Source organism: Phascolarctos cinereus, unplaced genomic scaffold (genome assembly GCF_003287225.1).
Source record: "Phascolarctos cinereus isolate Bilbo 61053 unplaced genomic scaffold, phaCin_HiC Scaffold_8;HRSCAF=390, whole genome shotgun sequence".
NCBI lineage: Eukaryota > Metazoa > Chordata > Mammalia > Diprotodontia > Phascolarctidae > Phascolarctos > Phascolarctos cinereus.
Genome location: NW_027556291.1, coordinates 77,096,195 through 77,117,102, shown reverse-complemented (window position 1 = coordinate 77,117,102; position 20,908 = coordinate 77,096,195). Strand labels below are relative to the sequence as shown.

Genomic DNA, 20,908 nt, shown 5'->3' with positions numbered 1-20,908 from the left:
CAAGGAGTTTAACCACTAATAGGAGAGAAAAGGGATAATAGAAGGGAGGAATGGCTCAAACAACTGTTTTTCAAGGAGAGATGGGATGTATTCCAGTGTTCCTGCAATCAGACCATGTCTTCCATCTCCTGCCCCCTGTGACACTTCATTCTGAACAATGCCGCTGTCCCTGTCTCCTTTTAGTCACTGCCATACTTTTCAAATGTGTGGTCTACACCTGCTGCCTCAATTCTTCTCCAACTAGGCATTGCTGAAAGATTCTGCATTTGTACCAAGCACAAGCAGATACATTTTATTCCTAGAATATCAGGGTGCTAGTACTACTACATCATCCTAAGCCCCCTCTGATGCATCTGTGAGTATTATTATACGTATGTTGTTTCTGTGGTGAGATACCTGCAAACTCTACATCATCTTTGGTGAAAAAGGAGTGATTTATTGTTAATATCTCTCCTAAAAATGTTCTTATGGAAATCCTTTCAAACCTCCTCCTTTCAGCAAAAGGCAGAGCTGACCTAAAGGATGCACATCCACCTGTTTTCACATTGAAAGCCTTATTGTAGCTTTTATAAGAAATCTTTCACAAGTATCTGTATAAAAACATTGACACATTATTCCCTGTCCATTGTCTTATTTACGTGTGCCATCCTTCATGCACTTTTTCTCTTTCTAGCTAACAAAGGACATAAAGAAGATGGTCAGAGGCTCAGCTACCTAAAGTTCATGCCTTCCACATGTTCTTCCACTGCAGAGACTATTGTGTGTGAGGAAAGAGGCCACCATGATTTAATCATCATCTCACAATAACTAGACTTACTTGGGACAATGAAAACTGGGTTATAGCCAGGTGGTTTGTGCTAAAGAGATAACTTGCCTAATAAAATAGATTATCATGTTGCTGGTTCAGGAATATAAGTATAAAGCAGTTGATATAAAATTCAGTTTTTTAAAATATGTGAAGCGCTAAAGGTCAAAATCTCTGTATCTTTTACTTGCTTTTTGATCATTTTTTCCTCTGTTCAACTTTGTAGTTTGCACTCAAAAAACAAAATTTCTAGAATATTTTTTAAAAATTCAGCTTAGAATATTATGTAGCATTTATGCCTTGGAATTTGGCCCTGTTCTGGGAATTTTTGCAAAAGAAATAAATATTTCATTCTGGTTTATTGAGAAATCCAGATTCATTTGAAAGATGAGAAGTGTAGGTAATGACTTTAATTCAAGGAATTACTCTGATTCCTGCTTATGTACATTAATGCTTCTGGGTTACTTTGTAATTTTCCTAAAAGTTTGAAATCATTCCCAATATAGGGGGCAATTTGACATGAAGTGGAAGTATTCTGAAACCTGGATGAGAGTTAAATATATTGATTCCATTTTACTACATGCCCTTTCCTTTTCATTGAAATAATGGATCCCATCAATTGAGAATTGTACACACTGAAAAGAAATAAGATTAGTGGGCTGCATGCCTGTGAGGAAACTCCAACAGGATACTGGATATCCTAGTGTATATCTTAGTCATTAGAGAAAATACTCAATGTCATTCATGTAGATCTGAAACCTCAGAAAACCTGGAGTTTCCCCAAATGCCAGATTTCATTCATTTTTCCATGGAAACAGACCAAGTCTTTCAATTAAGTGGAATCACAACATAATTGCACTAACCTATGAAAAATCTCTCTGTCAGGCCAAATCCTTAATTACATTCTGGAATTCTAACATTCTGAATTGAGATTTTTCCTTTAGAATTTCCTGGGGCAGCTAGGTGGTGCAGTAGATAGAGCACCGGTCCTGGATTCAGGAGGACCTGAGTTCAAATCCGGTCTCAGACACATAATACTTACTAGCTGTGTGACCCTGAGCAAGTCACTTAACCCCATTGCCTAACCAAAAAAAAAAAAAAAAGAATTTCCTGGATTCCTCCTAGAGGCCAATGAAGAGGAAGGCTGGACAGGCTGTATGAGAACAGACCTCAAGAAATTTAATGAGAGTAAATTTAGTGTGTTGCTTTCTTCTTGTATTATGTCTTTCTCTTATGTAAACATAATCTATTTAATTGATCAGGAAACACACACACACACACACACACACACACACACACACAAAGTGAATCTGGAAAGTTCAAGGCCTTTTATCTGATTCCAGTAAGCCCCCTGATTATCAACTCTAAATCATGGTACCAAGAGCTAACCATGATTTTCCTTTGGTGAAATAACTTTTACTTGAGGGGGAGGGGAAGGAGAAGGAAGAGGAGGAGGAGGAGGAAGAAAAGGAAGAGAAAGAGAAGGAGGACACAGAGGAGGAGGAAGAGAGAACTGTTGTAACTAGATGACTTCTAAGCTCCCTTCCAACTTGTGATCCCCTTTCTTGAGCTTTTCTCATAAGACCAACAGAATAGGGTGTGGCTGAATGTGGGCAAGTGGAAATGATGACTGAATTGGGGGGAGAGCTGGGGAAGGATTGAGGAAATCAGCTTAGGGATAGGAGGGCAGAGCAGAGAGAATGTTCTAGAAAAACACTGGGGAAGGCAAATAGGAGAGATCCATAGAAATGGGGTGCCCACCATAAAACCACAAAACAAACATACTGTGTGTAACCTTGGGCACCCCTGGCTCTCTGTATCCTTGACCAGATGACCTCTGGGGTCCCTCCCAGCTCTAAGTCAAAGATCCCATGATCTAAGGAGATCTATAGGGCCCAGGAGCAACAAGGACAAGTTGGTGTCCTCTGGGAAAAACAGAGGTACCTACGGCATCAGGCCACCCTGCCCTCAGCCTGACCATGAAGCATGGAGCAGCCCCCTCATATCTGTCCCTGCCTATCAGTGTATGTGTCTTTGTATCCACAATCTGAAGATTCCACAATCTACAGATTCAGAAGGAGTAGCTGGAGAGAATCTCCCTGCAGATGTCCATGGAGCAGTCTCAAAGAGCCCTGGCAAAATTGAAGCAGTGTCCCACCTCATACTGCAGGAGTGTGGAAAGGCCTTGTAGTAGCTTCACCTAGAACAAGACCTGTGCCAGCAAGCTGAGGTCTTCACCCACAAGATGCTGGTAGAGAAGAGGGGGGCCCACCAACAGAGCATCATCTTCCTGCAGAACCATGCCCCCAGCACCTGCTGTCCACAGCCCTGGAAGAAGTGGTTACACTGAGAAGAGCACTGGAGGAGGCAAAGTATTAGCACAGGGAACAGGTAGTATCCTAGAAATCATTGCAGGAAGAAGTAGCATTCCTCAAGATGAAATTGAAGGAGGTAGAAGACAAGAACTCCCAGCTGGAGGCCTTGGCCTGTGCCCTGGAAGAGAGGGTAAAGAGGGCTGGAATCTTAAGCCAGGGACCAGAGTCTCTGCCTCCAGCTCTCCCACCACAACCACTGGGACTACCATTGCCTCCACTCTCTCCTCCTGTAGCAGACTCTCTTCAAGTCATTGAGCTGAGGCGAGACTTGAAGCTACAATCAACCCTGGCAGCCCCCTCCCTGGAGGAGTAGAAGGCAAAGGTGGTGTGGGAAATAATGGACAGGATTTGTCAAGGAGCTGTGCTGAGACCAGCTGCCAGAGAGAAGGACCCCAGTCAGGATCAAAACAAGCTTAGGAGTGCTGCAATAACTGAACAACCGACCATGTTGGCTTCCAAAAGCCAGCCCTTGCACAAGGGCAGCAGGAGAAAGAAGAGCAGCCAGAAGGGCTCTGATGACCACCTAGGGGCCATTGTGCAGAGAAAGCACCACCTGATAGGCTTTCAGTGTGGCCCCAGGATGGCAAAGGGGCAGGGAGCAAAGGTGTCCACAGGGCTGAGGCTCAAGGTGCCAAGAACCAGGGCCACTGTGAAGACTGGAGATCTGGGAACAGAATTGTTCAGGGAGGCAAGGCAGGGGCTAATCCAAGAGGCCTTCCTGAAGTAGGTCAAATGACCCTTTTGTCTAAGTTAAGAAGCCATCAGGTGACTGAATGTTAAGCTTCAGCAAGGAGACACAGGAATGCCCAGCAGAGCCAGCCCAGGCAGATCAGGCCTCCATTCCCCAAGCCCAGGTCAACTAGAGGACCCCAGCTCTGTCAAAGGCATCTGTCCTTTGGGGCCAGCCAGAAGGCCTATAAGAAAATCATGTTTCCTTCCCTAACCTCCTCACCTGACCAGAGTGTCCCAGGGAGGAGCAGGGACCAGGGAGTTGCTGACAACTTTCTAGGGGAAGAGAGAGGTGGTTAAGAGTGATGAGGAAAGGACACATGCCTCAAAGCTATCAGCACTAGTTTGTAACAGGATAGACCACAGGATTAAGGGCACTGTACTCAGGCTACAGCTGCCCCTCCCCTTGGAAGCCCCAAAGTCAAAGTTCTCCCTACTCCAAACATACCCCAACCTGTACTACCCACTTCCCAGAAAAGATAGAGCATCAGCCAGAACTAAGTTTTTGGATTCAGGAGCAATGGGGAGGGGAATGTTTCTCCTAAAGGCCTGGGAGAGGATCCAGAGGAACACAAATGCTACCCACCTCCAACCTCCCTTCTTCATCCTGAGTTCTACCCAGACCCTGCCATTAAAGTTGATGCTGAAAAACTGAAAGAAAAAAAAGAGATAACTTATACCCAATTCTAGATATGGTCCCAGTCCCAAAGTCCACTGAAATTGTGCTTTCCCCTCGCTGGTTGAAATGAATGTCTTGCCCTGCATCAGAGGTGGGGTGAAGTTGGCAAGAGGAAGAGAGCTTAATTTTCTTCCATCTTCTTTGAGTCATTTTGAGTCCCATCTTCAAGCATTGGGTCACTTCAGGCTCTGCAATTGGTTCAGATGCTTTGGGCTTCCAGCTTTAAGAGAAAAAATGGAAGAAGCCAACTACACATTTCAGATTGCTGAAGAAAAAGACTCTGGGAAGAAAGTGACATGAGAGGAACTGTCAGTCTCCATCAGGTCCTTATATCCAGCTTCTTACACTAGAGACATCAGTGAACTTCCCTTTGGATGAGATCTATGACTCTCTCTTGGTTAAGTTACCTCACTCCCAGTGGGAGAACTCCTTCACTCCATATTGTCCTACATATCCTTCCTCTGATTTCTGTTTTACTATGATTGGGTCAAACGGGTTTTTTTGCTACATGCTATTCATTCCGTTCATTCTGTTCATTGTGGAAATGGTATTCGGTGGGAAAGGGGATCAAACCATGGATAAAAATTGAGGTCCTCCTTGCCTTCTAAGAAGAACGCCAAAGTTAGATTGAATCTGATAGCATTCCTTAGATTAAAAATATTTAAGAGAGCAGATAGAAATAATTTTAGCCCAGTTCTTTTCTCTGAGAAGAACAGTGTCCAAGCTTCCACTGGGCCTATCCTACTTCTTTCTTTCCTGGCAGCACTGAAAGTCTGCTTTGGAGAAAAGTAGGAGAAGGGGCTAGAGATGTATATTCAGCCTTCCTTGGAGTCACATAACTATACCCCCACAGTTGGGATGGCAAGCGTGAACGGCTCAGTGAAGCCCATCCCCACTTATTTTCCATAAGGCAAAGCTCATGTACTACTCTTACTAGAAGAATCCTATAAATTCTCAGGCCTGCTATCTTTATTCCTACAGGCTGGTTGGGAATAGAGTCAATTGGACCTATTAATTTCCTGAGAAACCAAGGCTGCTAGGTGGCACAATGAATAGAACTCTGGTCTTGGAGTCAGGAGGACCTGAGTTCAAATCCAGCCTCAGATACTTAACACTTACTAGCTGTGTGACCCTGGGCAAGTCACTTAACCCTGATTGCCTCACCAAAAAGGCAAAAAAAAAATCCTGAGAAACTAATGCTCTGACACCGGACAGATCCTGACATGGGAAACAGTGAAACTTGTCCACAAACTTGACCTTTTATGTAGGCAGAATAGCTGTCTGTCTTTGAAGGATACTTTTAGGAAAACAGAAAGTGTCTACTCCCACATCTCTAAATCTCTCTGCTACTCACCTGCAAATTCCATTCATTCATTTTGATGGAGTGGAAAGGTCTCTGGTTTGGGATTTAGAGCCAGCAAACAATACTCTCAGCCCAGTTCCCCCATTGGCTCTCTTTTCCTTCTATGTCTGGGCCACATTATGAACCACTTTTTTATTGTAGTGAGAGTGCATGGAGGGTAACCTGAACAGAGTCTCTACAGATTTGTGGGTCCCTAGGAATTACCACATACAGAATGCAGCATACTTTCAGGGCCACCTGCCAGTACCCCTTTCTTATAAAGTAAGTAAGGAGAATCTGTGTCTTCCACATTTTGAAGGGATATGGGGGAAGGAGAGAAGGCATGCTGGTAAGGTCCCTGCAGTAAGAGGGGATACCAATATGGACCCTAGGCAGGAACACAGAGGCCAATTCATACTCCACTGGGAATGTGGAGACTGGTTGGGGAGTAGTGCTAAGGGAGTGCTAAATGTTAAATGATATGGATTATTGTGCTTCTCTCTTTTCAACTCATCTGGATTCTCTCTTTTTGTCCTGAATGGGAAGGATGGGGAAAAGCAGGATGCTGACAAAATCTCTGTAGGAGAGGATCCCAACGTGGTCTCTAGGAAGAAATGCTTCAGACTTAAGAGTCCCTATTTATGAAGAATTCACTATTCATGAAGGTGGCATTAGCTGGTCTGAATCACAGTTGCCATAGTGACTGGATGGTTTCCACAGCAACCCTAAATCCTATGGACCCTCATGCTAGCTCCTTATTAGTCCTGTATCATGACCCCCTCAAGGGCAGCTGGTGCAGTAGATAAGAGTGTCAGTCCGGCAGTCAGGGAGACTCCTCAAATCTGGCCTCAGACACTCACTAGCTGTGCGACCCTGGGCAAGTAATTTAACACTGTTTGCCTCAGTTCCTCATCTGAAAAGCAATCTGGAGAAGGAAATGGCAAACCATTCCAGTATCCTAATGAAAAGAACCCCAAATAGGGTCACAAAGAGTCGGGCACAACTGAAAAATGACTCAACAACAACAATAACAACAACAACACTATGATTCCCTCAGCCAGGAAGGGAGGTGGGCTTCTTCTTCACTTTGGTCTGAATAGCCAGGAGGGCACAGTTCAAAGTCCCTAGGGACTACAAAACAACAGGAGGTATGCATACATATCCATAGACACACACATATATAAATATATACACATATGAGAGGCAGAGCCAGAGAAAGATTAATACTGAAGCACACTGCAGAACAGGATGTCTAAGAAACTATATAAACCAACTGTGGATTGGGTTAGGAGCAGGAACAAATGTGCCCTACATAATGCCAGTCAAGATCACCTCCTGGCCAGTCACCAGTATAACTGTCCTTAGCCCAAACACCTGTCTCAGTTCTTGAATTTTCCAAGAAAATCTTTAAATATTATGGAATGCCATGCAGATCACAAGTGCTTCAAGGATTCCAAAGCACCTTTCACATGTCACATGGGGACCAAGAGTTAAGACATTCATATAGATGCAGTTTAGATGAAGGAACCCAATATAGGTCCCTGAGAAGCTTTATTTTCATGTGGAATACAGTGAATAAAGAATGGCAAAATGAGTATAAAGGGCATGAATCAAGGAACAACAATCTAAGATAGAAAGTTATAGGGAAAACGAAGGAACAACATATTTTTAGAAAATGGTGAGTTCTGCTTCTGGGAGGCAAGATGGTGGAGTAAAAAGGTAGTTGCTCTCACCCTCCCCTATCAACCTCTGAAAACCCAGAAAATATCACCCCAGGAAAAAAAAAACCCTGGAACAGCTGAACTAGAAGAAAGACAGGGAATAGCAGTGCAGCAGCCCAGCAAATGGGTCTTCCAGTGCCTCAACAAAAATAAAGGAAGCAGCACCACAAAGGGCCCCAGACTGATAAGCACCCTGCAGCATTCATCTGAAAGGAGCTGAAGAAAGCAATCTAGAGTCTTCCTAAAGTCCCAGCCTTGCTGATTCCAACCCAATACCAGGTAAGCTGTCAGAACCCTACAGCTTCCAACTGTCAACCAAGAGGAGATCGTGAAGCCCAGGTGGTAGAGCAGGCAAACACCAATACCTGGACCTTTGAGTGCCTCAGTGAGGGCAGAGGGAAGCAGTGGAAACCAGTTCAGAAAACCACCAGGTGCCTCGCTGCTCTACCTCAAAGGAATCTCCCAGTGCATTAGCAGAAACAAGGGAGGCAGCATTGCAAGGGGCCCCAGGCAGATAAAAACCCTGCAGCACCTATCTAAAAAGACCTGAAGAAAGCTAAAGGAAAGGAAAAGCAGGCAATCTAGAATTGCCTGAAAGTTCCAGCCTTGCTGATTCCAGCCCAACATGAGGTAAGCTGCCAAAACCCTGCAGACTCCAATTGCCAACATAAGAGGCCCCAGCACACAAAGCCAGTGACCAAGACCTAAGCTCCCAACACAAGAAGCTTGGGTCAGTGCCCTCTGTTCCCCAGCAGGAGAGCTCAATCTCTTTAAAGGCCAGGGAATAAAGAAACCATGAGTAAAAAGAAGCATACCATAGATTCGTATTATGAGAAGAGTGAAGATCAAGACAGAAATTCTGAAGAGGACAACATTGTCAACAAACCCACATCTGCAAACTCAAAAGGGAATATGAACTGGTCTGAAGCCCAAAAAGCCTTCTTAGAAGAGCTCAGGAAGGATTTTAAAAGTCTAATGAGAGAGGTAGAAGACTCCTTAAAAAATACTATTGGCCAATTGGAAAAAAGTACACTGAAGAATACAAGTCCCTAAAAAACACAATTGGCAAACTGGAAAAAAAAAGTATACTAAGGAAAACAAATCCCTTAAAAATACAATTGGCCAATTGAAGAAAGGAGTACAAAAACTAACAGAAGAAAACAATCTGTTAAAAACTAGAATTGGACAAATGGAAACTAATGACTCTATGAGAGGGCAAGAATCAGTCAAACAGAAACAAAAAAATAAATGAAAAAATAAATGAAAACATAAAACACCTAGTCGGTAAAACAACCGACTTGGAAAATTGATCCAGGAGAGACAATTTAAAAATCATTGGACTACCTGAAAATCATGATAAAAAAAGAGTCTGGACAGTATCTTTCAGGAAATCATAAAGGAAAACTGCCCTGAAGTCCTAGAACCAGAAGGTAAAATAACCATAGAAAGAATACACCGCTCACCACCTGAAAGATATCCCAAATTAACAATGCCAAGGAACATAATAGCAAAATTCCAAAATTACTAGATGAAAGAGAAGGTGCTGCAAAAAGCCGGAAAGAAACAATTTAAATATCATGGAACCACAGTCACGATTACACAGGACCTTGCAGCTTCTACATTAAAAGACCGCAGGGCGTGGAACACGATATTCCATAAGGCAAAGGAGCTTGGATTACAGCCAAGGATCAACTACCCTGTGAAAATGAGCATGATTTTTTCAAGGGAGGAGATGGATATTCAAGAAAATAGGGGACTTCCAAACCTTCCTGATAAAAACACCAGAGCTCAACAAAAAGTTTGATCTTCAAGTACAAGATTCAAGAAAGACACAAAAACGTAAATGGCACAGAAAGATATAATATGTTGTTAATAAGGGTGGACTGTTTACATCCCTACAAGGGAAGATGACACTTGCAACTCTTGAGAACTGTATTGTTATTACACCATTAAAGGAGTATACATAAAGGGGGTGGATATTAGTTGACTTTGATGTAATGATAAAAAAAAATCTAATCAAGTGGGTTAAATGGATCCAAGTAAGTAGATTAGTCTTATCTTAGAAAATGTACTGAGGAGGGGGCGGAGCCAAGATGGTGGAGTGAAAGCAGTGACTTGCTTCAGCTCTCCCCCAAACCCCTCCAAATACTCATAAAAAATGGCTCTAAACAAATTCTGAAGCAGCAGAACCCACAAAAAGACAGAGTGAAACAAATTTCCAGCCCAAGACAATGTGGATGATTGATCAGAAAGGTGTGTCGCACCGGGCTGGGAGCGCAGCACAGCGTGGGTGCACAGTCCACCGCGGGCGCGCAGGCTGCAGCAAACCTGGAGCAGGCCTCAGAGGACTGAATCTCGGGCAGCTGTGGAGGTTTCCAGATTCCTCAATCCACCAATGCCAAAGACAAATTAGAAGGTCAGTGGGAAAAGTCTGTTTCTGTCGGTGCCTGAGAAAGGAAGGCGGGGTTGCAGCTCCATTCCCCAAGAGCGTGGCCCTGTGGGGGCAGCTGCTTCCCGAGCTTCTGGCCCACAGACTGAGGGGGAATCCAGTGGCTGATCAGAGAGGGATTGCAGGGATCTCTTTGCCAGTGCTGAGGCAGGAATCTCTTCCTTTGCCCATGTTTGGATCTGGGCCACAGTTCTGGGCAGTGTGCTGGGGTGAGGAGGAGCTGGCTTGGTGGAGCTTGTAGTGTTGGAGAGAAGCCCCTCCTCACAGTTACAGGACAGAAAGGAGTACTTGTAGTCGCAGGCCAGGAAAGGAGTAAACACCTTGCCCCTTATCATACCACCTTGGAAGAACTAAAAATTTACAGGTCCCTACAAGTATCTCTGAAAACAGCTGTACAAACCCCTGAAGCTTGGGACAGTACATTCTCCACATTGGAAGCAGATTCTACCTTAACAAAGAGTTTAAAACTCAAGTAATTGGCTGGGATCATGAGCAAGCAGCGCAAAAAGAGTCAGACTATATTATCTTACTTTGGTGAAAAAGAAGACAAAATATACAACCAGAAGAAGACAACAAAGTCAAAGCCCTACATCCAAAGCCTCCAAGAAAAATATGAATTGTCCCAGGCCATGGAAGAGCTCAAAAGATTTTGAGAAGCAAGTAGAGAAGTAGAGGAAAAACTGAGAGTGATGATAAAGGAGACCCAAAAAAATACTGAAGAAAATAACACCTTAAAAAATAGCCTAACCCAAATGGCAAAAGAGGTCCAAAAAGTCAATGAGGAGGAAAATGCCCTAAAAAGCAAAATTGGCCAAATGGAAAAGGAAGTCCAAAAGCTTACTGAAGAAAATACTTCCTTAAAAATTAGAATAGAGCAATTGGAAGATAGTGACTTTATGAGAAATCAAACACAGTAAACAAATCCAAAAGAATGAAAAATTAGAAAACAATGTGAAATATCTCATTGGAAAAACAACTGACCTGGAAAATAGATCCAGGAGAGAGAATTTAAAAATTATTGGACTATCTGAAAGCCATGATCAAAAAAAGAGCCTAGACATCATCTTTCAAGAAATTATCAAGGAAAACTGCCCTGATATAGTAGAACCAGAGGGCAAAATAGAAATTGAAAGAATCCACAGATCTCCTCCTGAAAGAGATCCCCAAAGGAAAACTCCTAGGAATATTGTAGCCAAATTCCAGAGTTCCCAGGTCAAGGAGAAAATATTACAAGCTGCCAGAAGGAAACAATTCAAGTACTGTGGAAACACAATCAGGATAACACAAGATTTAGCAGCTTCTACATTAAAGGACCAGGGCATGGAATATAATATTCCGGAGGGCAAAGGAGATAGGATTACAACCAAGAATCACCTACCCAGCAAAACTGAGTATAATCCTTCAGGGGAAAAAATGGTCATTCAGTGAAATAGAGGACTTTCAAGCATTCTGATGAAAAGACCAGAGCTGAATAGAAAATTTGACTTTCAAATACAGGACTCAAGTGGAACATGAAGAGGTAAACAGGAAAGAGAAATCATAAGAGACTTATTAAGATTGAACTGTTTACATTCCTGCATGGAAAGATGATATTTATAACTCATGAGACCTTTGTCAGTATCAGGGTAGTTGGAGGAAAAAATTATATGTATGTATATGTAGATAGATAGATAGAGGGCACAGGGTGAGTTGAAGATTAAGGGGTCATATCTGGAGAATAAAATTAAGGGATGAGAGAGGATTATACTTGGAGAAGAAGAAAGGGAGAGGTAGAATGGGGTAAATTATCTCACAAAAAAAAAAAAGAAAAGTCTCTTACAGTGGAAGGGGAAACAGGGGAAGGTGAGAGGGAATGAGTGAATCTTATTCTCATAGGATTTGGCTTAAGGAGGGAATAACATACACATTCAATTGGGTATGGAAATCTGTCTTACCCTACAGGAAAATAGGGGGGAAAGGGGACAAGAGAGCAGGGGGATGATAGAGAGGAGGGCAGATTGGGAAAGGGGTAATCAGAAGTAAATACTTCTGAGGAGAGACAGGGTCAAAAGAAAGAATAGAATAAATGGGAGGGCAGGATAGGATTAAGGGAAATAGAGTTAGTTTTTCACAACATGTCTACTATGGATGTGTTTTGCATAACTGCACATGTACAACTTATATTGAGTTGCCTGCCTTTTCAATGAGGGTGGGTGGGGAGGGAGGAAGAGAGAAAATTTGAAACCTAAAGTTTTAAAAACATATGTTTAAAAAAATGTTTTCACATGCTACTGGGAAATAAATATAGGAAATGGGGTACAGAAGTCTATCCTGCCCTACAGGAAAATAGAAGGGGAAGGGGATAAGAGAAGGGGAGAGAGATAGAAGATAGAACAGAGTAGGGGGAAGGGATATTCAGAATGCATGATATCTTGGGGTGGGGGGAGGGGGGAGATGGGGTGAAAATTTGGAACTCAAAAACTTGGGAAGGGAATGTTGAAAACTAAAAATAAATAAATTTATATTTAAAAAAATGAAAAGAAAATGTACTGAGAAAGGAGGAGGCAGACAAGGGTAAATTACATTAGAGGAAAAGACAGAAAATCCTATTACAGCAGAGGGAAAGAAGGGAGGGGGGTGAGCATTGTCTGAACCTTAATCTCATCAGATTTGGCTCAAGAAGGGAATAACATAATCAGTTAGGTATAGAAATCTAACTTGCCCTGTAGGCAGTAGGAGGGAAAAGGGGAAAGAAAAGGGAGGCGGATAAAAGGGAGGGAAGAAGCAGTAAGGACAAAGGGGAAGAAAAGGGAAAGGGATAATAGAAGGGAGGAGAGACTGGAGGAGGCAGTGGTCAAAAGCAAAACACTAGTGGGGGGGAAGGAGAAAGGAGAAAGAAAAGCATAAAAGGGAAAAAAAGGATGGAGAAAAAGACACAGATAGTAATCATAACTGTGAAAGTTGAATCACTATCTTTTTTCTCTCTTCTGTTGAGTTTTGTTTCCTCTTTCTGATGGTTCCTCCTATTGGTTTTAATTTTTTACTTACAACTTCACTAATGTGAAAATATATTTAATAGGAATGTAAAGGTGTAGCCTATATCACATTTTGTGCCGTCTTGGGGAGGGTGGTGGGGAGGAAGGATGGAGAAAAATTTTAAACTCAAAAGCATATGGAAGTGATTGTTGATAAATCAAATTTTAAAAAAAAGGAAATGGTGCAGAAAATGATATTTTAGAGGGCAGCTAGGTGGCACAGTGGATAGAGCAGTGGCCCTGGATTCAGGAGGACCTGAGTTCAAATCCAGCCTTAGACACATAACACTTACTAGCTGTGTGACCCTGGGTAAGTCACTTAACCCCCATTGCCCAACCAAAAACAAAAACAAACAAAACACAAACGGAAAATAGTATTTTAGAAATTAACGAATCAAAAGTTTGAAGAGGACATTTATAAGAAGGGTTTGCCTTGAATACTTAACTCAGTGGAATAAAAGAGGGGAAGAACTAAATAACCAGATAAAAGGAATGACATAAAAGGAACTAATAAGCAAAACTCCGAAATTAAGGAAAGGGGAAAAAAAATCCAGTGGGGATGAGGTATGAAGGAAAGAAAGCTAGTGAGAATAGGATTGCCTTAAAAAAGATTAAGCTAAATAACTAAACTGGAGGGGGAAAATCTAATATTAGAGAGAAATGGAAGAAAATATAAACCTGACTCTCATAATTCTAAATGTGTACAAATTAAAATGTCCAATTAAAAGAGAGTGACCAGCTGAATAAGAAAACAAAGCCCTACAACTGTGGCTTAAAAGAAACACTTTTTAAAAATGTACCTAGAATAAAAATGAGAGGCCACAGAAACATTCACTATGCATGAAGTGGATCCAAAAAGCAGGAATTACAATCATGATGTGTGACAAAGCAAAAGCAAATAATTAAAATATTAAAAGTGACAAAGAAACTGCTTTAGACTGAGAAGAACCATAGATAACAAATGAGCATCTATATTAAACTTCTATGCTCTAAATGACTTAGCAACTAAATTCATAAAGGAAACATTAATTGAAGTACAGGAAGACCCAGACAGTAACATAATAGCAACAGGAAATTTCAATGTCCTCTCGGTTTTAGATAAATGTAATAGAAAGATAAAAGGGAAATATAGAAATCAACAAATCTCTGGAGAAATTAGCACTAAAAGACTAAATGTCTTCTAAATGGGACTGCTAAAGAAAAAAGAAATTCTATCTTTGCACGACATGGGATTTTTACAAAAATATACCATACACAAAGGCTCAGAGATATAAAAACAAATGTAAAAAGGCAGATATATGGAGACAAATCAATTCTTTCAATTGAATGGAATCTTACCATAATTGCACTAAACTACAAGGAATATAGCAAAAACATTGTTGTCAGGCCACATCCATGATTACACTCCTGGATTCTAACTGCATAAAACCTTTCCTTTAGATTGTCCTGGATTCCTCCTAGAGTTCACACTGTGACCCAAGGATGGAACACTGGACAACCTGTTTGAGAATGAACCTTAAGAAATTGAATAGGAGTAATGTAATGTGTTTTCTTCTTTCAGTATGCCTGATATCATCTGTTCCACTGATTGAGAAACATAGACATACAAGGTAAGCAAATCTGGTAAGTTCCGGTCCATTTGTTTGATTCCAGGAAGCAACCTGATTTTCAACTCTCTATCACAGTCCCAGGAGATAAGCATAGCTTTTGTTTGGGGAAATGACTTTTACCCAATTTTAGGGAATTTTTATAGTAGAAATCAATATTCAATTCCTGCTGATTGAAAGAGAAAGCCAACTTCATTTAATTTAAGAAACACTAAACTGAAAAATAAAAAGAAACAATGAGCAATATTGGTCAGTGTTTTTATTTCAAAGAACATGCCAAATTCCTGTTTAGGTACATTAATGCTTCTAGATTACTTTTTTCTTTTCTGCTAAAAGGTTGTCATTATTTCCATAGCTATCAATATGATGAACTAGAGTTCTCCCTGGGATAGAAATAACTTGTCCCATCAATTGAGATCTATATGATCAGAAAAGAAATGATTGGTCATTTAGCATGCAAGAAAATGGCTGTCTCACTTGTTTCTGCAGTTGTTCATCAAATGGTTAAGGATGGATATCAGCAAGAGTTTATGGTCCAAATACACCACTCAGCTCATGGCTTAATTTTCCACAATCTTACATTAAATCCTAGTAGATTACTTATAATCCCTGAGACAACTGAAAGGATAATCATTCGAGCTATGTTGTAGATTAGGGGATTCATGGTTAGGCCACAGAGTCTAAATGGTGTGTTCAACTCTTTGAGTAACTTGGCTGATAGCTTTAGCACGTTGTTCACCAGTGTGAGCTGTTCTTTTTTATTTGGCTTCTTTTCCATTTTGAGATGTAAATTAATCTGCTCTGTAAGCAATACTGAAATGTTACTGTATTTCTTATTGGTTTCAGACCCCAGCGAGGCAAGATGTAATAAAAAAAAGCAGCAGGGTTGTTTCCCAAATTAGGAACTCCCAATTATAAACATTATCCAGAAAGGTTTTCTGGCTTTGGAGAACCTGGGCACAGCAAATAAAAGCAATTGAAAGTGTCAGTAAGAGTACTGAAGATACAACCACATCAACTGAGTGCTGTGGACCCTGTCTCTTTAAATAAGAATGTAGTGATAGCCATATCTTAATGTTCTCCACCTTTTTGAGCCTGAAATGGGGGATTTCATATTTCCTAGCTTTCCTGGCAGAGGTAATATGACTAAAAAGCTTTGCAAATAAAAATCGCTGCTTGTACATTCTCTCTGCTACACATATCATAAAAAAGAACATCCAGGTCAGACACAAGTGTTCAAAAACATTGATTGTTGCCAAAATGATGATCAGTATTGAAGGTGGTGCCCCACAAAAGAGAGTCAGGAGCTCCTCAGCTGAGATGGATGGTATTTGGGCCAAGTTCTTCTTGCACAAGATTCGGTATAAGAATGGAAAAAATGCTAACCCAATAGCTGTAATTTTTCCCAGCATCTGGTAACCTACACTCTGCTGATATGCATTAACCCTACTCATGATGATGTCACTGATTTCCAAAACAGACATATCCTTTTTTTTGCATTCATTACCTTCCCAGATTATTGCATTAACTCGGTCAGAGGCAGGGCTCATGTTCTGAAGCCAGAACAAATGTTTCAGTTTGAAAATATCCTCTTTTGGATCCTCCTTGGTGCCTGGGGGCAGGGCCTTCACATTTGCTTCATCGCTGTCAGTTGTAGCCGAAGAGTAGCATTCAGGCCCTTGCAAAAAGTCATCCCACAACACATCCTCTGCATCTGAGTCAGGGCAGATGCTTTCAAAGTCCCTCTGACTACAGTTTGTAGAGCCACTACTGATGTTGGATGGACACTTCTGAGTAAAGGCAGCTGACTCTGATTCAACCAGGCTATCTGAATTTCTGACTGTGTGACACCATCTTGAAGTGGAAATATTCTTTAGTTGAGTGCTTGCATGTTTTGAAGAAATCAATGGCTTTTCATTCTTGATTTCATAGCCATTGTCACTTGAGACCCTTTCTAATCTTCTCTGTGTCTGTTCTTTACAATCATTCTCAATTGACAGCTCACCTGAAACTCCATTTCCTAAACATCTATTACCTTCCCGCCTCTTTTTCCCATCTGAAAGTTTTGTTTTCTCTCTTGGTTGCCACATTCTCATTTCTGATTGGGGATGTTTTTTCTTTGTGCTGAGATAAAAATAACTTTGAGTGTTTTCAGTTTCAATCCCTTTATCAGTTAATAATTTTACTCTTTTTGTTGGATTGTTGCAAAAGAGATTTCCCCAAGAACCACCATTTAGGGATGCAGAATTGGAATATTCTACTCCCCTGACTGTATCAGAACAGTTATAACTTCCACATTCTCTGCTGCCATCACCTTTTACAATTTCACATAATTTTTTCCTCCTCCAATTTCCATTGGTTCCTGAAGGTTTAGCAATCTGGGGGGAGACTATTTGACAGTGAACAGTTCCAATCAGTACCATAAGGCACATTGGACCAATCACTTCACTTAAATTCACAACAGGCATTATGAAATACAATACAATTGTTGTAATTTGCATGAGGTAAAGCAGTAGCAGCCAAATAAAGATTCGTAAAGAGGTAACCTGAATCCACCATTCGCTGAACAATGGAAAACAAATAACCCGAACAATTCCCTTCCGAGTTAGTGATGTCCAGGAAATTTCAGGTTTGACTTTGGCAAATGTTGGGCCTTTTTTTATGTCGACGTCAATCAAGTAGGGCTTGATGTTACTTATCTTTTTCGGTTTGTTTCTGAAGCTCTGTATCTGGTTCTGTTCAATACGGTGTTCCCACATCTGCTGATTGTATACTCCAATTTTCTTTTGGTACCACAATATGGCATCTTTCTCTAACTGGGATAGACCTCCAGAGAAGATTTTACCAAGAACAAGGGAAAGAAAATGTGTCAGCCCGGGAGGGCGGTTACCCGGCTCAGAGACTGCCTCTCCCTCCCCATGACTCTCTCTGGACATTGCTGTGGAGCGCCGGTGGCACCGACCGGAGGTGATGCCCTGGGGGAGGGGACGCCTGCCGGGTGGGGAACAGGGCCGGCTGCTGGGACTCACCCTCTCCCTGGCATGCCTCGCCTCACCCCGACCCTTTCTGACAGTGGCGCTCCGCCCTGGTGCTGGTTGCCCTTCAGTTCGGTGACCGGGACCGCTTTTCCCCGCGACCCTGGCTAGGCCGCGGGGCCCCACCGCAGGCCACATCTTACCCCTGAAGAGACACCCGCGGCGGGCGGTTACCAAGGAGACCACGGAACGAACGCCTGCGTGCCTGTTTGTTGGCGGCACAGACGGCCGCGCCTTGCGTGCGTATAGTGACGTCATATCTTGCCCATCTATTGAAAGGTATGTTGTTCTGTGTTTCACACCTGTCTGATTCTTTGTGTTCCTGTTTGGGGTTCTCTTGGCAAAGATACTGGAGTGTATTGCCATTTCCTTCTCCATCTCATTTTACAGATAAGGAACTGAGGCAAACAGGATTAAATGACTTGCCCGGGTCACATAACTAGTAAGAGTCTGAGGCTGAATTTGAACCGGGTTCTTCCTAACTCCAGGCAAAATGGATTAGAAACCAGAATCCCACAGTATGCTGTTTATTAGAGACACAGTTGAAACAGAAAGACACACAAAGTTAATATAAGAGTCTGGAGCAGAATCTATTATGCTTCTGCTGTTTGAAAAAAGGCAGGAGTAGTGATCATGATCTCAGACAAAGCAAAAGTAAAAACAGACCTAATTAAAAGAGATGAGCAAGGAAACTATTTTGCTAAAATGTACCATAGAAGTGATAGCAATACAAACAATGGCAGAGCATTCAAATTCTAGGAAAAGTTAAATGAATTACAGGAGGAAATAATGAAACTATATTAGTGGGGAATCTCAGCTTAACTGTCTCAGAATTAGATAAATCTAACAAAAAAAATAAGAAAGATGTTAAGAAGATGAATAGAATTTTAGAAAAGTTAGATATAATAGACCTCTGGAGAAAATTGAATCAGAATAGAAAGGAGTATGTTTTTGTTTTTGTTTTTGTTTTTCTCAGCTGTGCATGCCACCTTCACAAAAATTGAACTTGCATTAAGGCATAAAAACCTCACACAAATTTGGAAAAGCAGAAATATTAAATGCACCAGGCTATAATTTAAAAAAAAAGACCACATTCAATAAAGGACCTTGGGAAAATACACAAAAATTAATTAAATTGGAAATTAATCTAATTCTAAAGAATGAATGGGTCAAAGGACAACTCAGAGAAACAATCAATAATTTCATTAAAGATAATAACAACAATGGAAAAACATACTAAAATTTGTGGGATGCAGCCTAAAGAAAATTTCAAATCTCTAAACATTTACATCAATAAAAGAGAGAAAGAGCAGATCCATAAATTTGTCATGCAATTTAAAATAAAGAAACTAGAGCAAGAACAAATTAAAAATCCCCAATTATACACCAAAATTGAAATCCTTAAAATCAAAGGAAAGATTAATAAAGTTGGAAATAAAAAAATTTGAACAAACAAATAAAACTAGAAGCTAGTTATATAAAATAGATAAACCATTGGTTAATTTGATTAAATAAAAGAAGAAAACCACATTACCAACATCAGAAATGAAAAGGGTGAATGCACAAATGATGATGAAATTAAAGCCATTATTAGGAGTTATTTTGCCAAATTATATATGCCAATAAAACTGACAATCTAAATGAAATGAATGAATATAAAAACATAAAATATGCCTAGATTAACAGAAGAAATAGAATACTTAAATAATCCTATTTTGGAAAAAGACACAGAACAAACTATAAATGAGCTCCCTAAGAAAAAATCCCCAGGTGAGTTCTACCAAACATTTAAAGAACAATTAATTTGAATCCTATATAAAATATTTTTAAAATGGGTAAAGGAGTCGTGGCAAATTTCTTCTGTGACACAAATATGGTTTTGATACCTAAACCAAAGATAACAAAAATAAAGAATACTATGTACCAATTTCCCTAATGATTATTTGTGCAAAAATTTTATACAAAATACTAGCAAGGAGACTACAACAATACATCACAAAGCTCATGCACTATGATCAGGTGGAATTTATAACAGAAATGCAGTAATGCTTCAATATTAGGAAAGCTATAAGTATGATTGATTATACTAATTACAAAAACAACAAAATCATCTGTTATACCAACCGATGCAGAAAAAAAAACTTTTGAAAAAATACAATATCCCATTCCTATTGAAAATACTAGAAAACAAAGGAATAAATGGAGCTTTTCTTAAAATGATAAAGTAATATCTATTTTAAAACAAGAGCAAGCGTTAACTGTAATGGGGATAATAAGATCAAGGGTGAAGCAAAGATGTCCATTATTACATAATAATAATGATAATGATGATGATTACTTATGTTACAATATAATTCAATATTATACTAGAATTGTTACCTATAGCAATTAGACAAGAACTAGAATTTAAAGGAATAAAAATAGGCAATGAGGAAACAAAACTATCATTCTTTGCAGTTGATGAATACTTAGAGAATCAACTAAAAACTAACTGAAACAGTTAACAACTTTAACAACAATGTAGGATATAAAGTAATTATAAGCATAGCTTCCTGCCCAGTTCCTGCCAAGTTCCTGCCAAGTTTTTATGCTAAGGCATTTGTGGCAAAGAAGTTTAATGCTGACATTAGTTCCTTTCAGCTTAATGTAATTTATTTGTTTATTGTTTTAAATGTTTTGATTATTTGCTTTTGTTTTCTCATACAAGATGATTGTAACTACTGCTTTTTATATAAATAAATTTATTATTTAGTTATATATAATATATAATACATAATTATGTACATAAATTTATTATTTATTATATTTATTCACTTGCCTGCACTCTCCCCCAAACACCTTTAAATAATACCTCAAAACAAATTCCAGAGTGACAGAACCCACAAAAGGAAGGAGTGAAACAACTTTGCATCCCAAGACAACTTAGACGATAAACAGAAAAGGTTTATTGTACCTGGAAGAAAGTGCAGTGCAGTCCAGCACAGACTCTGCCAACACAGAACAGGATCCAGCCAACCAAAAACAGGCCTTGGGAGTAATTGAATCTGTGGCAGCAGTTGAGGCTTCCAGACCTCTCAGCTCACTGATGGTAAGGGAGTCAGACAACTGGTCGGAAGGCACTTACAGGTCCCTTTGCTGGCACTGGGGGCAGG

The 20,908-nt window shown here is 40.4% G+C and overlaps 2 pseudogenes; one reads left to right on the top strand and one right to left on the bottom strand.

Moving 5' to 3' along the window:
- Positions 1–4,100, top strand: part of LOC144455068 (uncharacterized) — a 32,231-nt pseudogene extending 28,131 nt beyond the window's left edge.
- A 10,882-nt stretch (positions 4,101–14,982) lies between these two features.
- Positions 14,983–17,887, bottom strand: LOC110203488 (protein PHTF1 pseudogene; annotated as a pseudogene).
- Between the last annotated feature and the right edge of the window lie 3,021 nt (positions 17,888–20,908).